Source organism: Protopterus annectens, chromosome 15.part0 (assembly GCF_019279795.1).
Source record: "Protopterus annectens isolate FY-2018-M chromosome 15.part0, PAN1.0, whole genome shotgun sequence".
NCBI classification, from domain to species: domain Eukaryota; kingdom Metazoa; phylum Chordata; order Ceratodontiformes; family Protopteridae; genus Protopterus; species Protopterus annectens.
In genome coordinates, this window is record NC_056749.1 from 805,377,391 (window position 1) to 805,395,935 (window position 18,545).

The window sequence follows — 18,545 nt, forward strand, 5'->3', positions numbered from 1 at the left end:
CACGTTGGAGCTGACGTCATCATTTGCGCAATGATGTCAGCTCCATTATCCTGTTGGAATTGAGCTGAAGGGCTCATGTGCACACATTTCCAGCTGCTTGAATGGATCTGCAAGGAAATAACTGCTGCTGCAGAGCTCTATGTGGAGAATGGAGTTTATTTCTGAGTTTCTGCTTAGGATCTGCAAGGAGCTCTACACAAAGAACATTTCTGCAACTACTGGGACTTTGTGAACAGAGAGAGTGAGTTATTTATTTGTTAATGGTCCGGAGTTTATTTTACTTGTAAACAGAGATTTCTGGTGCTGTATGGAGTTGCTTAAGCCACACAGAGTGAGGTATTTATTTAAGCCACACAGAGTGAGTTATTTATTTGTTAACTGTCTGGAGGTTGCTTTCTGTGTACAGAGTTTTATTACAGAAATTTCTGGTGCTGCATGAAGTTGCTTAAACCGAACTGTCTGGAGGTTGCCTTTATGTACAGATTTTTATTACAAAGATTTCTGGTGCTGCAAAGTGTTACTTAAGCTGCACAGAGTTATTTATTTGTTAATGGTCTGGAGGTTTCTGGTGCTGCATGGAGCTGCTTAAGCCACACAGAGTGAGTTATTTATTTGTTAACAGTCCGGAGATTGCTTTCTATGTATGGAGTTTTATTACAGTGTGTGTGTGTGTGTGTGTGTGTGTGTGTGTGTGTGTGTGTGTGTGTGTGTGTGTGCGCGCGTGTGTGTTTGTGACAGTGTGTGTGTGCGTGTGTGTGTGTGTGCATGTGTGTGCGTCTGTGTGTGCATGTGTGTGCGTCTGTGTGTGCATGTGTGTGTGCATGTGTGCGTGCGTGTGTGCGTGCGTGTGTGTGTGTGTGTGTGTGTGTGTGTGTGTGTGTGTGTGTGTGTGTGTGTGTGTGTGTGTGAGTGTGTGTAAATGCCCCCAACTGAATATATCTGGTGGCTAGAGGTTCTCAGGCTCAAACCCTGTCCCTTGGGTACATGTAAAAAGAGCCTAAAGTCCCTAGCCACCACCACTTGTGAATGTATTCCTCATATTTTTTTCTGTTCCACATTAAATCTGTGGTTTTCAGGATTTTTGTGGCAAATCACCGAAGGACTGATTTCACTAAATAATGACAGGCATTTGAATTTCAGACTTCATTCTTCAGAAAATAAATGGTAATGCAAAATCTTTTATTCTAGCAATTGTCTCAGTTTATAAGATCAGTATTTGAAATGTGTCCCTATCTTGGGGCTGTATTCCCTCATTATTGTCTTTGTCCAGTTTTTTTGTGCTAAGAGGTTGGAGCTATGGTTCATAGGTTCATAGGTAAGTACTAGGCTATCTGCCTGAGAGCATATGTAAGCCTAGCCAGAATGTGTTGGCTTTTGATGCCCCCTTAGATTATTTCCCTGTTCCTCTGTCCAGCAGAGCCATTAGTTCCCTGTGCCTCTGTCCAGCAGAGCCACTGCAGTTATCCCCGGGGTAAATGTTCTGCTTCCCATCCACTCGTCAAGGTTTCTCTTGAAGAGTGTTAGTGAGGGACTCTGCCTAATGTAGATTGGAATCCTGTTCCAAGGCATAGAAAGTCTCTGGGACAGGATTCTATCCCTTCAGCAAGTCTTATTTATCATTATGTTGAGGTTTAGTTCCCTAGAGCGTGTGGCTCTCGGGGATTTGTTTATTTTTTAGGTGGAGCATGTCCATCAATTCTGGGTTGGACATGGCCTTGTATGTCAGGCAGAGATCACCTCTGAATAGGCGGTTTGCAACCGAGTACAGCTGGAGTTTCTTCATTCAGGCTGCATAGGGCATCTGTTTGAGGCCAGTAATCCTTTTGGTGAGGTACTTCTGTGGTCTTCCCAGCTGTTGCAGGTGTCTTATAAGGTACATCCCAAATGGGGTGTTGTACTCTATGATGGGTCTGATGAGTGGTGAGTGTACTCTATGATAGGTCTGATGAGTGATGAGTAGAGGGGCACAATAACCTCTTTTGTTTTAGATGCGAACCCTTTTGTGATTAGGTGGGCCACATAGAAGGATTTTCTAACCACCTTGCCAATATGATTATCAAAAGAGAGATTGCTATCTGCTTTGGTCCCCAGATCCCTTATTTCATTTTCTGTATTTAGGGGACTACCACGTATGTGGCAGTTCATGGGTACTTTGTTTTTTCCAAAGGGGTGACTATGCACTTTTTGGCATTTAGCTTGAGGCCATGATTTTGACACCAGGTATCCATCTCAGTGAGACCCTTCTGGACGATGTCTGTATCAGCCAGAGAGTCAGTTATGGCCCCCAGTTTGCAGTCTTCTGCGAACTCGGTCAGCCATAGTCCTCCTGTGCTTGCCTGTACCTCTGTGAAGTATATACCGAACAGAAGGGTATCAGGATTGAGCCCTGCGGGACGCCACTTGTAACTGGTTTAGAGTCAGACCCAGACCCTGAAACTCTCACCATGTGGGTTCTATCCATGAGCCAATTGGCAACCCATCTTGTGACATAGGGGTTTATGTTCAGGCTGGTGAGCTTGTCTATAATACCAGAATGGAAAATGGTGTCAAAAGCCTTTTTGAGGACTAGGTAGGCTGTGTGGACCTCCTTTCCCTCATCTAAAGCCTTGGTAACTGTCTCAAAGAAGTCCATCAGGTTTAGGAGGCATGATCTGCCCTTAACAAAGCCAAACTGGGTAGGGTCCAATGTTTGGAGGTTCCCAATGTCTCTGTTAATGCATTCCATGATGATGCGCTGGTGTGAAGTGAGAAATTAATTCACTAAATTTAAGTTTCAGTCTTCCTGTCTTTCAGAAAACTGCTGATATGGCTTAGTGGTATATTGCTGTGACTGTAGTACACATGCTCCTAGGTTCAAGACTTAGCAGTGCAATGCATGGTGGTAACACAACATTTTGTTCAAGCAACTTTCAAAAATTATACAAGCAGTGTTTAAAATGTGTCCCTGTTTTTTTGTCCTTTTTTCCTTCCTCCCAAAAGTAAAAACTGAAATTGAAAATAACTATGAGAAGCTGTGCAAGATGCCCGTGGCTTCCACTACTGTCATTCTATATATATATATATATATATATATATATATATATATATATAGTGTGTGTAAGTAAACTTTTATCATGGAAATGTTTTGAATATGGCAGTTTTGTCATTATTGGTTCATGCATTTTGTTTCATTGCCTACTGGAAAATGGTTAAACAGTAAATTTAAAATGCGCTCTAACTTCAGTTTAAGTGTGCTGTATTATACAAGGAATATAACTTAATAAAGTCAGGAAGGTGTATCAAAGAATGCATGTATGTTTCTTGTTTTATGTGCAAGGGGCCTATGATTTGAAAACAGCCCAAAGGTAATCTTTATCCACCACTGGCCAGATGCATTTTCTTTGGATGTGGTATGGGTTTCAATGCTGTTTCAATGAATGTGAGTTTCAAAGGCAGAGAAGTTTTAATGCCAGGTCTATTTTCATTGTGAGACAGTATTGCTTTGTTTAGCAGATATTGATTAGTGTTTCTGCATTGTGCTATAAAATGTAAAAATAAAATCCAAGTCATTGTAGAAGTAAAGCAGTATATGCACATTAGTGTTTATTGTAAATGAGGTGAAAGAGCCAGGTAATAGGACATTGGAATTGGCAGCATGGAGTCAGGGGAAGTAATGAGTGTTGTGCTGAGTGTTACGTACTTACATATGTAAATACAACATGTAGAAGTGTGCTCCAGCATGGTGACAGGTGAAGTAATGAGTGTTGTGCTCAGTGTACAGTACATGGTTATATAACTACAATATATAGAAGTGTGCTACAGGATCTAGGCATGGGAACTAATGGGTGTTGTGCTCAGTGTTCAGCACATGCTTATGCAACTACAACATGTTGAAGTTTGCTACAACGTGTGAACAGGTAAAGTAATGAGTGCGGTGCTCAGTGTAAAGTACATCGTTATATAACTGCAACATGTAGAAGTGTGCTACAGCATGGCGTCAGGGAAAGTAGTGAGTCTTGTGCTCAGTTACAGTACATGGTTATATAACTACAACATGTAGAAGTGTGCTACAGCATGGGAGCAGGGGAAGTAATGAGTCTTGTGCTCAGTGTACAGTACATGCTTATGTAGCAACATGTAGAAGTGTGTTACAGGTTGGAGACAGGTGAAGTAATGAGTGCTGTGATACGTGTACAGTACATGCTTATATAACTACAATATGTAGAAGTGTGCTAGAGGATGTAGGCCGGGAAACTAATGGGTGTTGTGCTCAGTGCTCAGAACATGCTTTTGCAACTACAACATGGAGAAGTGTGCTACAGCATGTGAACCGGTGAAGTAATAAGTGTTGGTTATATAACTACAACATGTAGAAGTAGGCTGCAGTCTGTAGGCAGAGGAATGAGTGTTGTGCTCAGAGTACAGTGCATATTTATGTAAATACAACATGTACAAGTGTGGTACAACATGGGGGCAGGGGAAGTAATGAGTGTTGTTGTCAGTGTACAGTACCGAAGTGTGCTACAGCATGGAGGCAGGGAAAGTAATGGATGTTGTGCTCAGTGTTCAGTACTTGCTTATTTGACTACAACATGTAGAAGTGTGCTACAGTCTGGGGTCAGGTGAAGAAATGAGTGTTGTGCTCAGTGTACATTATATGGTTATATAACTACAACATGTAGAAGTGTGCTACAGTGCTGAGACAGGGGAATTAATGTGTGTTGTGCTCAGTGTACAGTACATGCAATGTAACTACAACATGTAGAAGTGTGCTACACCACTGAGGCAGGGGAAGTAATGAGTGTTGTGCTCTGTCTAGAGTACATGCTTATGTAACTACATGTAGAAATCTGCTACAGCATGGGGCCAGGGGACATAATGAGTGTTGTGCTCAGTGTACAGTACATACTTATGTAATTATAACATGTAGAAGTGTGCTACAGCATGGGAAAGGGGAAGTAATGAGTGTTGTGTTCAGTGTACAGTACATGCTTATGTTACTACAACATGTAGAAGAGTGGTAAAGCATGGAGGCAGGGGAAGTAATGAGTGCTGTGCTCAGTGCAGAGTACAAATTTATGTAACTACTACATGCAGAAGTGTCCTACAGTATGTAGACAGGGGAAGTTATGAGTATTGTTTTCAGTGTGCAGTCCATGCTTATGTAACTAAAACATGTAGAAGTCTGCTACAGCATGGGAAAGGAGAAGTAATGAGTTTTGTGCTCAGTGTACAGTGCATGCTTATGTAACTACAACATGTAGAAGTCTGCTACAGCATGGGGCCAGTGGACATAATGAGTGTTGTGCTCAGTGTACAGTACATACATATGTAACTACAACATGTAGAAGTCTGCTACAGCATGAGGACAGGGAAAGTAATTAGTGTTGTACTGAGTGGACAGTACATGGTTATGTATCTACAATATGTAGAAGTGCGGTACAGCATGTAGACAGGGGAAGTTGTGAGTGTTGTACAGTGTGCAGTCCATGCTTATGAAACTACAGCATGTAGCAGTGAGCTACAGCATGGGGGCAGGGGAAGTAATGAGTGTTGTGTTGAGTGTACAGTACATACTTATGTAACTGCTACATGCAGAAGTGTACTACAGCATGTAGACATGGGAAGTTATGAGTGTTGTCCTGAGTGTACAGTCCATCCTTATGTAACTACAACATGTAGAAGTGAGCTACAGCATGGGAAAGGGGAAGTAATTAATGTTTTGCTCAGTGCACATTGCATGCTTATGTAACTACAACATCTAAAAGTGTGCTACATTATCAAGGCAGAGGAAGTAACGAGTGGTGTGCTCAGTGTACAGTACATACTTATGTAACTACAACATGTAGAAGTGTGCTACAGCAAGAGGACAGTGGAAGTAATAAGCGTTGTGCTCAGTGAATAGTACATGTCTATGTAACAACATGTATGAATTGTGCTACAGTATGGGGGTAGGGGAAGTAATAAGAGTTATGTTCAGTGTACAGTACATATTTATGTAATTACAACATGTAGAATTGTGCTACAGCATGCAGTCATGGAAGTAATGAGTGTTGTGCTCAGAGTACAGTGCATATTTATGTAAATACAACATGTACAAGTGTGGTACAACATGGGGGCAGGGGAAGTAATGAGTGTTGTGGTCAGTGTACAGTACCGAAGTGTGCTACAGCATGGAGGCAGGGAAAGTAATGGATGTTGTGCTCAGTGTTCAGTACTTGCTTATTTGACTACAACATGTAGAAGTGTGCTACAGTCTGGGGTCAGGTGAAGAAATGAGTATTGTGCTCAGTGTACATTATATGGTTATATAACTACAACATGTAGAAGTGTGCTACAGTGCTGAGACAGGGGAATTAATGTGTGTTGTGCTCAGTGTACAGTACATGCAATGTAACTACAACATGTAGAAGTGTGCTACACCACTGAGGCAGGGGAAGTAATGAGTGTTGTGCTCTGTCTAGAGTACATGCTTATGTAACTACATGTAGAAATCTGCTACAGCATGGGGCCAGGGGACATAATGAGTGTTGTGCTCAGTGTACAGTACATACTTATGTAATTATAACATGTAGAAGTGTGCTACAGCATGGGAAAGGGGAAGTAATGAGTGTTGTGTTCAGTGTACAGTACATGCTTATGTTACTACAACATGTAGAAGAGTGGTAAAGCATGGAGGCAGGGGAAGTAATGAGTGCTGTGCTCAGTGCAGAGTACAAATTTATGTAACTACTACATGCAGAAGTGTCCTACAGTATGTAGACAGGGGAAGTTATGAGTATTGTTTTCAGTGTGCAGTCCATGCTTATGTAACTAAAACATGTAGAAGTCTGCTACAGCATGGGAAAGGAGAAGTAATGAGTTTTGTGCTCAGTGTACAGTGCATGCTTATGTAACTACAACATGTAGAAGTCTGCTACAGCATGGGGCCAGTGGACATAATGAGTGTTGTGCTCAGTGTACAGTACATACATATGTAACTACAACATGTAGAAGTCTGCTACAGCATGAGGACAGGGGAAGTAATTAGTGTTGTACTGAGTGGACAGTACATGGTTATGTAACTACAATATGTAGAAGTGCGGTACAGCATGTAGACAGGGGAAGTTGTGAGTGTTGTACAGTGTGCAGTCCATGCTTATGAAACTACAGCATGTAGCAGTGAGCTACAGCATGGGGGCAGGGGAAGTAATGAGTGTTGTGTTGAGTGTACAGTACATACTTATGTAACTGCTACATGCAGAAGTGTACTACAGCATGTAGACATGGGAAGTTATGAGTGTTGTCCTGAGTGTACAGTCCATCCTTATGTAACTACAACATGTAGAAGTGAGCTACAGCATGGGAAAGGGGAAGTAATTAATGTTTTGCTCAGTGCACATTGCATGCTTATGTAACTACAACATCTAAAAGTGTGCTACATTATCAAGGCAGAGGAAGTAACGAGTGGTGTGCTCAGTGTACAGTACATACTTATGTAACTACAACATGTAGAAGTGTGCTACAGCAAGAGGACAGTGGAAGTAATAAGCGTTGTGCTCAGTGAATAGTACATGTCTATGTAACAACATGTATGAATTGTGCTACAGTATGGGGGTAGGGGAAGTAATAAGAGTTGTGTTCAGTGTACAGTACATATTTATGTAATTACAACATGTAGAATTGTGCTACAGCATGCAGTCACGGAAGTAATGAGTGTTGTGCTCAGAGTACAGTGCATATTTATGTAAATACAACATGTACAAGTGTGGTACAACATGGGGGCAGGGGAAGTAATGAGTGTTGTGGTCAGTGTACAGTACCGAAGTGTGCTACAGCATGGAGGCAGGGAAAGTAATGGATGTTGTGCTCAGTGTTCAGTACTTGCTTATTTGACTACAACATGTAGAAGTGTGCTACAGTCTGGGGTCAGGTGAAGAAATGAGTGTTGTGCTCAGTGTACATTATATGGTTATATAACTACAACATGTAGAAGTGTGCTACAGTGCTGAGACAGGGGAATTAATGTGTGTTGTGCTCAGTGTACAGTACATGCAATGTAACTACAACATGTAGAAGTGTGCTACACCACTGAGGCAGGGGAAGTAATGAGTGTTGTGCTCTGTCTAGAGTACATGCTTATGTAACTACATGTAGAAATCTGCTACAGCATGGGGCCAGGGGACATAATGAGTGTTGTGCTCAGTGTACAGTACATACATATGTAACTACAACATGTAGAAGTGTGCTACACCACTGAGGCAGGGGAAGTAATGAGTGTTGTGCTCTGTCTAGAGTACATGCTTATGTAACTACATGTAGAAATCTGCTACAGCATGGGGCCAGGGGACATAATGAGTGTTGTGCTCAGTGTACAGTACATACATATGTAACTACAACATGTAGAAGTGTGCTACAGCATGGGAAAGGGGAAGTAATGAGTGTTGTGCTCAATGTACAGTGCATGCTTATGTAACTACAACATCTAGACGTGTGCTACTTTATCAAGGCAGGGGAAGAAATGAGTGTTGTGCTCAGTGTTCTGTATATACTTATGTAACTACAACATGTAGAAGCGTGCTACAGGATTTGGACAGGAGAAGTAGTTAGTGTTGTACAGAGTGGACAGTACATGGTTATGTAACTATAATATGTAGAAATGTGATACAGCATAAGGGAAGATTAAGTAATGGGTGTTGTACTCAGTGTACAGTGCATACTTATGTAACTACAACATGTATACATGTGCTACAGCATGGAGCAGGGGAAGTAATGAGTGTTGTTCTGAGTGTTCAGTACATACTTATGTAAATACAACATGTAGAAGTGTGCTACAGCATGTAGGCAGGGGAAGTAATGAGTGTTGTTCTGAGTGTTCAGTACATACTTATGTAAATACAACATGTAGAAGTGTGCTACAGCATGTAGGCAGGGGAAGTAATGAGTGTTGTTCTGAGTGTTCAGTACATACTTATGTAAATACAACATGTAGAAGTGTGCTACAGCATGTAGGCAGGGGAAGTAATGAGTGTTGTTCTGAGTGTTCAGTACATACTTATGTAAATACAACATGTAGAAGTGTGCTACAGCATGTAGGCAGGGGAAGTAATGAGTGTTGTTCTGAGTGTTCAGTACATACTTATGTAAATACAACATGTAGAAGTGTGCTACAGCATGTAGGCAGGGGAAGTAATGAGTGTTGTTCTGAGTGTTCAGTACATACTTATGTAAATACAACATGTAGAAGTGTGCTACAGCATGTAGGCAGGGGAAGTAGTGGATGTTGTGCTCAGTGTTTTGTACTTGCTTATGTAACTACAACATGTAGATGTATGCTACACCATGTAGATGTATGCTACACCATGGAGTTAGGAGAAGTAATGAGCGTTGTGTTGAGTGTACAGTACATGCTTATGTAACTACAACATGTAGATGTATGCTACACCATGGAGTTAGGAGAAGTAGTGAGCATTGTGTTGAGTGTACAGTACATGCTTATGCAACTACAACATGTAGAAGTCTGCTACAGCATTGGCCAGGAAACGTAATGAGTGTTGCACTCAGTGTACAGTACATGTTTATGTAGCAACATGTAGAAGTGTGCTACAGCATGTAGGCAGGGGAGGTATTGAGTGCTGTGCTCAGTGTTCAGAGCAAGCTTATGTAACTACAACATGTAGAAGTCTGCTACAGCATGGGACCAGGGGACATAATGAGTGTTGTACTCAGTGTACAGTACATATTTATCTAACTACAGCATGTAGAAATGAGCTACCTCATGAAGTCAGGGGAAGGAATGAGTGTTGTGCTCAGTGTTCAATAAATGTTTATGTAACAGCATGTAGAAGTGTGCTACAACATGGGGATAGGGGAAGTAATGAGTCTTGTGTTGAATGTACAGTACATACTTATGTAACTACAACATGCAGAAGTGTGCTACAGCATAGGTGCAGTCGGAGGAATGTTGTGCTCACTGTGCCATATGTACTTATGTAACTACAACATGTAGAAATGTGCTACAGCACGGAAGCAGGGGAAGTAATGAGTGCTGTGCTTAGTGTACAGTACATGTTTATGTAACTACATGTATAAGTGTGGTACAGTGTGGATGCAGGGACGTAATGAGTGTTCTTTTCAGTGTGCAGTACATGCTTATTCAACTACAACATGTAAGTTTGTGCTTTAGCATGGGGCAGCAGAAGTTGTGAGTGTTGTACTCAGTGTACTTTACATGCTTATGTAATTGCAACATGGAGGACATCTTGCCTGCTACTGTAGTCTTATTTATGCTCCAGTATGCATTTTAGGTAGTGTTCCCTAGACTATGTAAAGGGGCTTGTAATCCACATACTCCAGTTATAAAGGCACTGCCCACTGTGCACTGGATTTTTACTACCACTGTCATGGCCACTGGCCAGCCTGCTGATGATGCCTGCCATACCGCCAACTACCTCTGCTTAGCTGGAGACATACATCCAAATCCTGGACCAAAGACTACCCGTACTGCTAATCTCCCCACCTCAAACTATAAAGCTAACCATAAATTCCTCAAATTCTTCACCATCAATGCACAAAGTTTAAGAAATAAAGTAACCCAATTCCATGCCTGGTTGAACTACAACCAACTCGACATTGTATCCATTTCAGAAACATGGCTAAAACCTCACATTAGTGACTCTGAAATCCTTCCTCCTGGATTCAAATCCATCAGACACGACTGCCCAAACAGAAAAGGTGGTGGGGTAGCCTTAATCTATTCTAACCTACTATCCATCACTCCATACCATATTCCTATCCCCACATTCAATAATGTAGAACTAGTAACAGGCCTGCTAAAAGTAAATAACCACAAAAGCATTTGTATCATTGCTCTTTATATCTCCCCTGGCAACAACACCACTACTCTGGAGGACGTACTCCTTTGGACCTCGACCAATATTAAGCAGGAGACCTATATACTTGGAGACGTAAACATCGATTGGAATAAAATCAATAATCCCAATCCCACCATATCCATCAATCTATTTAACTATAAACAAATTACTAACTCCATCACCAGGCCCAATAAAACAAACCTCCCAGGTACCACACTAGACTGGATCCTAGCTTCCCATCCCAATAAAATCTTAAACTCTGGCATCACACCCGACCCTATTGGAGACCAGTTGCCAGCATTTATCTACCGCGCAACCCACTCCTCTTCTCACCTACACCAAGTCATCCACACATGTAACCTCACAAACTTTGACCCAGCTTCTCTAACTCCCTAAAACAAATAAATTGGAACCCACTAAAAACCCCACTAAAAACCCTTACACTAGATAATGCTGTAGAATTTTTCAACTTCTCCTTCTTAAACATCCACATCTCCCTAGTGCCACCAAGAACAAAAAGAGTAAAAACCAAATCTGCCCCTTGGCTAACCAAAGATACCAAAAAGCTTATGCTACAAAGAAACAAATCCTGGAAAACATACCATCAAAACAAGCAGCCTGAAACTTTTCTTAAATATAAACAATTCCGCAACCTTGCTAAAAAAACAAATCCTCAGAGACAAAAAGTCCTACTATATTAAACTCCAATCTAACCAATCTAAAAGCCCAAAACATTTCTGGAACTCCATTAATTCTCTTCTCAACCCAGGTACCAAAAGCAACCCCTGCCCTGACACCAGCAAATCTGACCCTGAAATAGCCTCTCTATTCAACTCCTTCTTCACTAACTCCATAGCTGAACTGACCAAAACCTTCCGTAACAATAACCCCTCCCCTCAAACCACCCTTTCGTTGTCACCACCTGCAACACCCTCCGCCCCAACTCTCTGCCTATATTCAACCTTAAACCCATCTCAACATCCTATATAAAAAATTACTCTCTAAATTAAAACCTTGCTCCAGTGCCCCTGACAATATCCCATCCTCCTTCCTAAAATAGCCGCAGATGGTATAGCTCTCCCCACCAGCATCCTGATCAATAGATCCATGCAGGAATCTTATGTTCCCAAACTATGGCACACTGCCTTCATTCTACCTCTCCATAAAGGAGGCAAAAAACAATAACATCTCCAACTTTCGCCCCATAGCCACCCTCTCCCCAATTTCCAAACTACTAGAAAAATGGATTCACGTTCAGCTCATGCCATTCTTAGCCAATAACCAACTAATCACTCCAACCCAACACGGCTTCCGTCCAGGCCATAGTACAACCACTGCACTTCTCTCCTTCCTAGAAACAATAAATCTTGCCTGGGACTCTGGAAAAATAGTTTCTACTGTTCTTCTAGATCTGTCCAAGACGTTCAATACCATCTCCCATACCCATCTCCTAAACCATCTCTCCGACCTTAATCTCTCCCAGAATATCTTATCCTGGTTCTGTAGCTACCTCTCCAATAGATCTCAAGCAGTAAAATGGGGGGCCGGCACCTCAACCTTCATTCCCACCCACACTGGGGTTCTCCAGGGATCCATACTCGGTCCAATGCTGTTTAACATCTTTATTAACAATTTTCTCAAAGCCATACCCAATAACATATTGTACAATATGCAGATGATTCCATATTCATCTGCAGTGCCACCAATGTGCCATAGCTTCAGACACTGACCCAAGCTGCTTTCTCCGCCACTGAAAATTGGATGCTTCAGAATCACCTCTCACTAAATGCCAATAAATCCAAAATACTATTATTCTCTCCCTCAAATGCTTCCCCTCTTGATAAAAACTCATTCCAAATCATTAGCCAAAACAACTCCACTATAGAGGTTGTTCCCTTTGCCAAACTACTTGGGGTCACTATTGATGAACACCTGAAATTTGACACTCACATCCAGCAAAACATTAAGAAAACCCATATTAAACTTGGTATGCTATACAGGAACATCCAGTTTCTCTCTCGTTCCACCAGACAAATGCTTGCCACTACCTATCTATTCCCCTCACTAATGTATGGCACTCCTCTAACTCATCTGCCACACTCACTTCAAAATTGGAAGTCTGTTATAATAAGATTTCTAAATTTGTCACCAAAGCCAAATACTCATCCCATCACTGTACTGCCCTTAATTTGTTACACTGGCTTGAACTCTCCAACCATCTAGACTATCTTCAGATTACCACAGCCCACAAACTAATCTTTCAACCCTCTAAGTGCCCTGCTAACTTCCTTCTCCCCTACACCCCTCAGGGAACTCTCAGATCTACTCACCAAAACCTAATCCGTGTCTGAAATCCCAATCGCCCTGCTTGTCAGCTCCTGCTATCCTTTTCCTTAGCTGGTCAGCTCCTGCTATCCTTTTCCTTAGCAAAAAAATGGAATTCTCTTCCTTCCTCTCCAAGGACCTGTGCAAACTGTGAAAACGTTAAATCTCAGTTACATTCCTACCTTTACTCTAACAGAAAATGCAACTGCATTCTCCCCACCTAGTCCTATAATTCTCTCTCCACTTCTAAACCCCTCTCCAGCTATGATTGCTAGCTTCTCTAGCTATGATCTACAGGCTACCACACATATGTACATATTGTAAATATCAAATTTGTACCATGTACCTAAGAATCTACACCTGCTCTCTAACATGAAATGTAACTGTAAATCATTCATTAATATTGTGTCTGTATCTAAAGGTAACATGTACCTAAGAATCTACACCTGCTCTCTAACATGAAATGTAACTGTAAATCATTCATTAATATTGTGTCTGTATCTAAAGGTAACATGTACCTAAGAATCTACACCTGCTCTCTAACATGAAATGTAACTGTAAATTGTTCATTAATATTGTGTCTGTATCTATAGGTAACATGTACCTAAGAATCTACACCTGCTCTCTAACATGAAATGTAACTGTAAATCATTCATTAATATTGTGTCTGTATCTAAAGGTAACATGTACCTAAGAATCTACACCTGCTCTCTAACATGAAATGTAACTGTAAATCATTCATTAATATTGTGTCTGTATCTAAAGGTAACACGTACCTAAGAATCTACACCTGCTCTCTAACATGAAATGTAACTGTAAATCATTCATTAATATTGTGTCTGTATCTATAGGTAACATGTACCTAAGAATCTACACCTGCTCTCTAACATGAAATGTAACTGTAAATCATTCATTAATATTGTGTCTGTATCTAAAGGTAACATGTACCTAAGAATCTACACCTGCTCTCTAACATGAAATGTAACTGTAAATTGTTCATTGATAATATTGTGTCTGTATCTAAAGGTAACATCTACCTAAGAATCTACACCTGCTCTCTAACATGAAATGTAACTGTAAATTGTTCATTGATAATATTGTGTCTGTATCTAAAGGTAATATGTACCTAAGAATCTACACCTGCTCTCTAACATGAAATGTAATTGTAAATCATTCATTAATATTGTGTCTGTATCTAAAGGTAACATGTACCTAAGAATCTACACCTGCTCTCTAACATGAAATGTAACTGTAAATCATTCATTAATATTGTGTCTGTATCTAAAGGTAACATGTACCTAAGAATCTACACCTGCTCTCTAACATGAAATGTAACTGTAAATTGTTCATTGATAATATTGTGTCTGTATCTAAAGGTAACATGTACCTAAGAATCTACACCTGCTCTCTAACATGAAATGTAACTGTAAATTGTTCATTGATAATATTGTGTCTGTATCTAAAGGTAACATGTACCTAAGAATCTACACCTGCTCTCTAACATGAAATGTAACTGTAAATCATTCATTAATATTGTGTCTGTATCTAAAGGTAACATGTACCTAAGAATCTACACCTGCTCTCTAACATGAAATGTAACTGTAAATCATTCATTAATATTGTGTCTGTATTTAAAGGTAACATGTACCTAAGAATCTACACCTGCTCTCTAACATGAAATGTAACTGTAAATTGTTCATTAATAATACTGTGTCTGTATCTACAGGTAACATGTACCTAAGAATCTACACCTGCTCTCTAACATGAAATGTAACTGTAAATCATTCATTAATATTGTGTCTGTATCTAAAGGTAACATGTACCTAAGAATCTACACCTGCTCTCTAACATGAAATGTAACTGTAAATCATTCATTAATATTGTGTCTGTATCTAAAGGTAACATGTACCTAAGAATCTACACCTGCTCTCTAACATGAAATGTAACTGTAAATCATTCATTAATATTGTGTCTGTATCTAAAGGTAACATGTACCTAAGAATCTACACCTGCTCTCTAACATGAAATGTAACTGTAAATCATTCATTAATATTGTGTCTGTATCTAAAGGTAACATGTACCTAAGAATCTACACCTGCTCTCTAACATGAAATGTAACTGTAAATCATTCATTAATATTGTGTCTGTATCTAAAGGTAACATGTACCTAAGAATCTACACCTGCTCTCTAACATGAAATGTAACTGTAAATCATTCATTAATATTGTGTCTGTATCTAAAGGTAACATGTACCTAAGAATCTACACCTGCTCTCTAACATGAAATGTAACTGTAAATCATTCATTAATATTGTGTCTGTATCTAAAGGTAACATGTACCTAAGAATCTACACCTGCTCTCTAACATGAAATGTAACTGTAAATCATTCATTAATATTGTGTCTGTATCTAAAGGTAACATGTACCTAAGAATCTACACCTGCTCTCTAACATGAAATGTAACTGTAAATCATTCATTAATATTGTGTCTGTATCTAAAGGTAACATGTACCTAAGAATCTACACCTGCTCTCTAACATGAAATGTAACTGTAAATCATTCATTAATATTGTCTCTGTATCTAAAGGTAACATGTACCTAAGAATCTACACCTGCTCTCTAACATGAAATGTAACTGTAAATCATTCATTAATATTGTGTCTGTATCTAAAGGTAACATGTACCTAAGAATCTACACCTGCTCTCTAACATGAAATGTAACTGTAAATCATTCATTAATATTGTGTCTGTATCTAAAGGTAACATGTACCTAAGAATCTACACCTGCTCTCTAACATGAAATGTAACTGTAAATCATTCATTAATATTGTGTCTGTATCTAAAGGTAACATGTACCTAAGAATCTACACCTGCTCTCTAACATGAAATGTAACTGTAAATCATTCATTAATATTGTGTCTGTATCTAAAGGTAACATGTACCTAAGAATCTACACCTGCTCTCTAACATGAAATGTAACTGTAAATCATTCATTAATATTGTGTCTGTATCTAAAGGTAACATGTACCTAAGAATCTACACCTGCTCTCTAACATGAAATGTAACTGTAAATCATTCATTAATATTGTGTCTGTATCTAAAGGTAACATGTACCTAAGAATCTACACCTGCTCTCTAACATGAAATGTAACTGTAAATCATTCATTAATATTGTGTCTGTATCTAAAGGTAACATGTACCTAAGAATCTACACCTGCTCTCTAACATGAAATGTAACTGTAAATCATTCATTAATATTGTGTCTGTATCTAAAGGTAACATGTACCTAAGAATCTACACCTGCTCTCTAACATGAAATGTAACTGTAAATCATTCATTAATATTGTGTCTGTATCTAAAGGTAACATGTACCTAAGAATCTACACCTGCTCTCTAACATGAAATGTAACTGTAAATCATTCATTAATATTGTGTCTGTATCTAAAGGTAACATGTACCTAAGAATCTACACCTGCTCTCTAACATGAAATGTAACTGTAAATCATTCATTAATATTGTGTCTGTATCTAAAGGTAACATGTACCTAAGAATCTACACCTGCTCTCTAACATGAAATGTAACTGTAAATTGTTCATTAATATTGTGTCTGTATCTAAAGGTAACATGTACCTAAGAATCTACACCTGCTCTCTAACATGAAATGTAACTGTAAATCATTCATTAATATTGTGTCTGTATCTAAAGGTAACATGTACCTAAGAATCTACACCTGCTCTCTAACATGAAATGTAACTGTAAATCATTCATTAATATTGTGTCTGTATCTAAAGGTAACATGTACCTAAGAATCTACACCTGCTCTCTAACATGAAATGTAACTGTAAATCATTCATTAATATTGTGTCTGTATCTAAAGGTAACATGTACCTAAGAATCTACACCTGCTCTCTAACATGAAATGTAACTGTAAATCATTCATTAATATTGTGTCTGTATCTAAAGGTAACATGTACCTAAGAATCTACACCTGCTCTCTAACATGAAATGTAACTGTAAATCATTCATTAATATTGTGTCTGTATCTAAAGGTAACATGTACCTAAGAATCTACACCTGCTCTCTAACATGAAATGTAACTGTAAATCATTCATTAATATTGTGTCTGTATCTAAAGGTAACATGTACCTAAGAATCTACACCTGCTCTCTAACATGAAATGTAACTGTAAATCATTCATTAATATTGTGTCTGTATCTAAAGGTAACATGTACCTAAGAATCTACACCTGCTCTCTAACATGAAATGTAACTGTAAATCATTCATTAATATTGTGTCTGTATCTAAAGGTAACATGTACCTAAGAATCTACACCTGCTCTCTAACATGAAATGTAACTGTAAATCATTCATTAATATTGTGTCTGTATCTAAAGGTAACATGTACCTAAGAATCTACACCTGCTCTCTAACATGAAATGTAACTGTAAATCATTCATTAATATTGTGTCTGTATCTAAAGGTAACATGTACCTAAGAATCTACACCTGCTCTCTAACATGAAATGTAACTGTAAATCATTCATTAATATTGTGTCTGTATCTAAAGGTAACATGTACCTAAGAATCTACACCTGCTCTCTAACATGAAATGTAACTGTAAATTGTTCATTCATTAATATTGTGTCTGTATCTAAAGGTAACATGTACCTAAGAATCTACACCTGCTCTCTAACATGAAATGTAACTGTAAATCATTCATTAATATTGTGTCTGTATCTAAAGGTAACATGTACCTAAGAATCTACACCTGCTCTCTAACATGAAATGTAACTGTAAATCATTCATTAATATTGTGTCTGTATCTAAAGGTAACATGTACCTAAGAATCTACACCTGCTCTCTAACATGAAATGTAACTGTAAATCATTCATTAATATTGTGTCTGTATCTAAAGGTAACATGTACCTAAGAATCTACACCTGCTCTCTAACATGAAATGTAACTGTAAATCATTCATTAATATTGTGTCTGTATCTAAAGGTAACATGTACCTAAGAATCTACACCTGCTCTCTAACATGAAATGTAACTGTAAATCATTCATTAATATTGTGTCTGTATCTAAAGGTAACATGTACCTAAGAATCTACACCTGCTCTCTAACATGAAATGTAACTGTAAATCATTCATTAATATTGTGTCTGTATCTAAAGGTAACATGTACCTAAGAATCTACACCTGCTCTCTAACATGAAATGTAACTGTAAATCATTCATTAATATTGTGTCTGTATCTAAAGGTAACATGTACCTAAGAATCTACACCTGCTCTCTAACATGAATGAAAAATTTTTTTTAAAATTTTTTTTGATCTAAATTTCCCTAAAACTAATTTTAAATTTTTAAAAAAAATTTTTTTGGGATCTAAATCC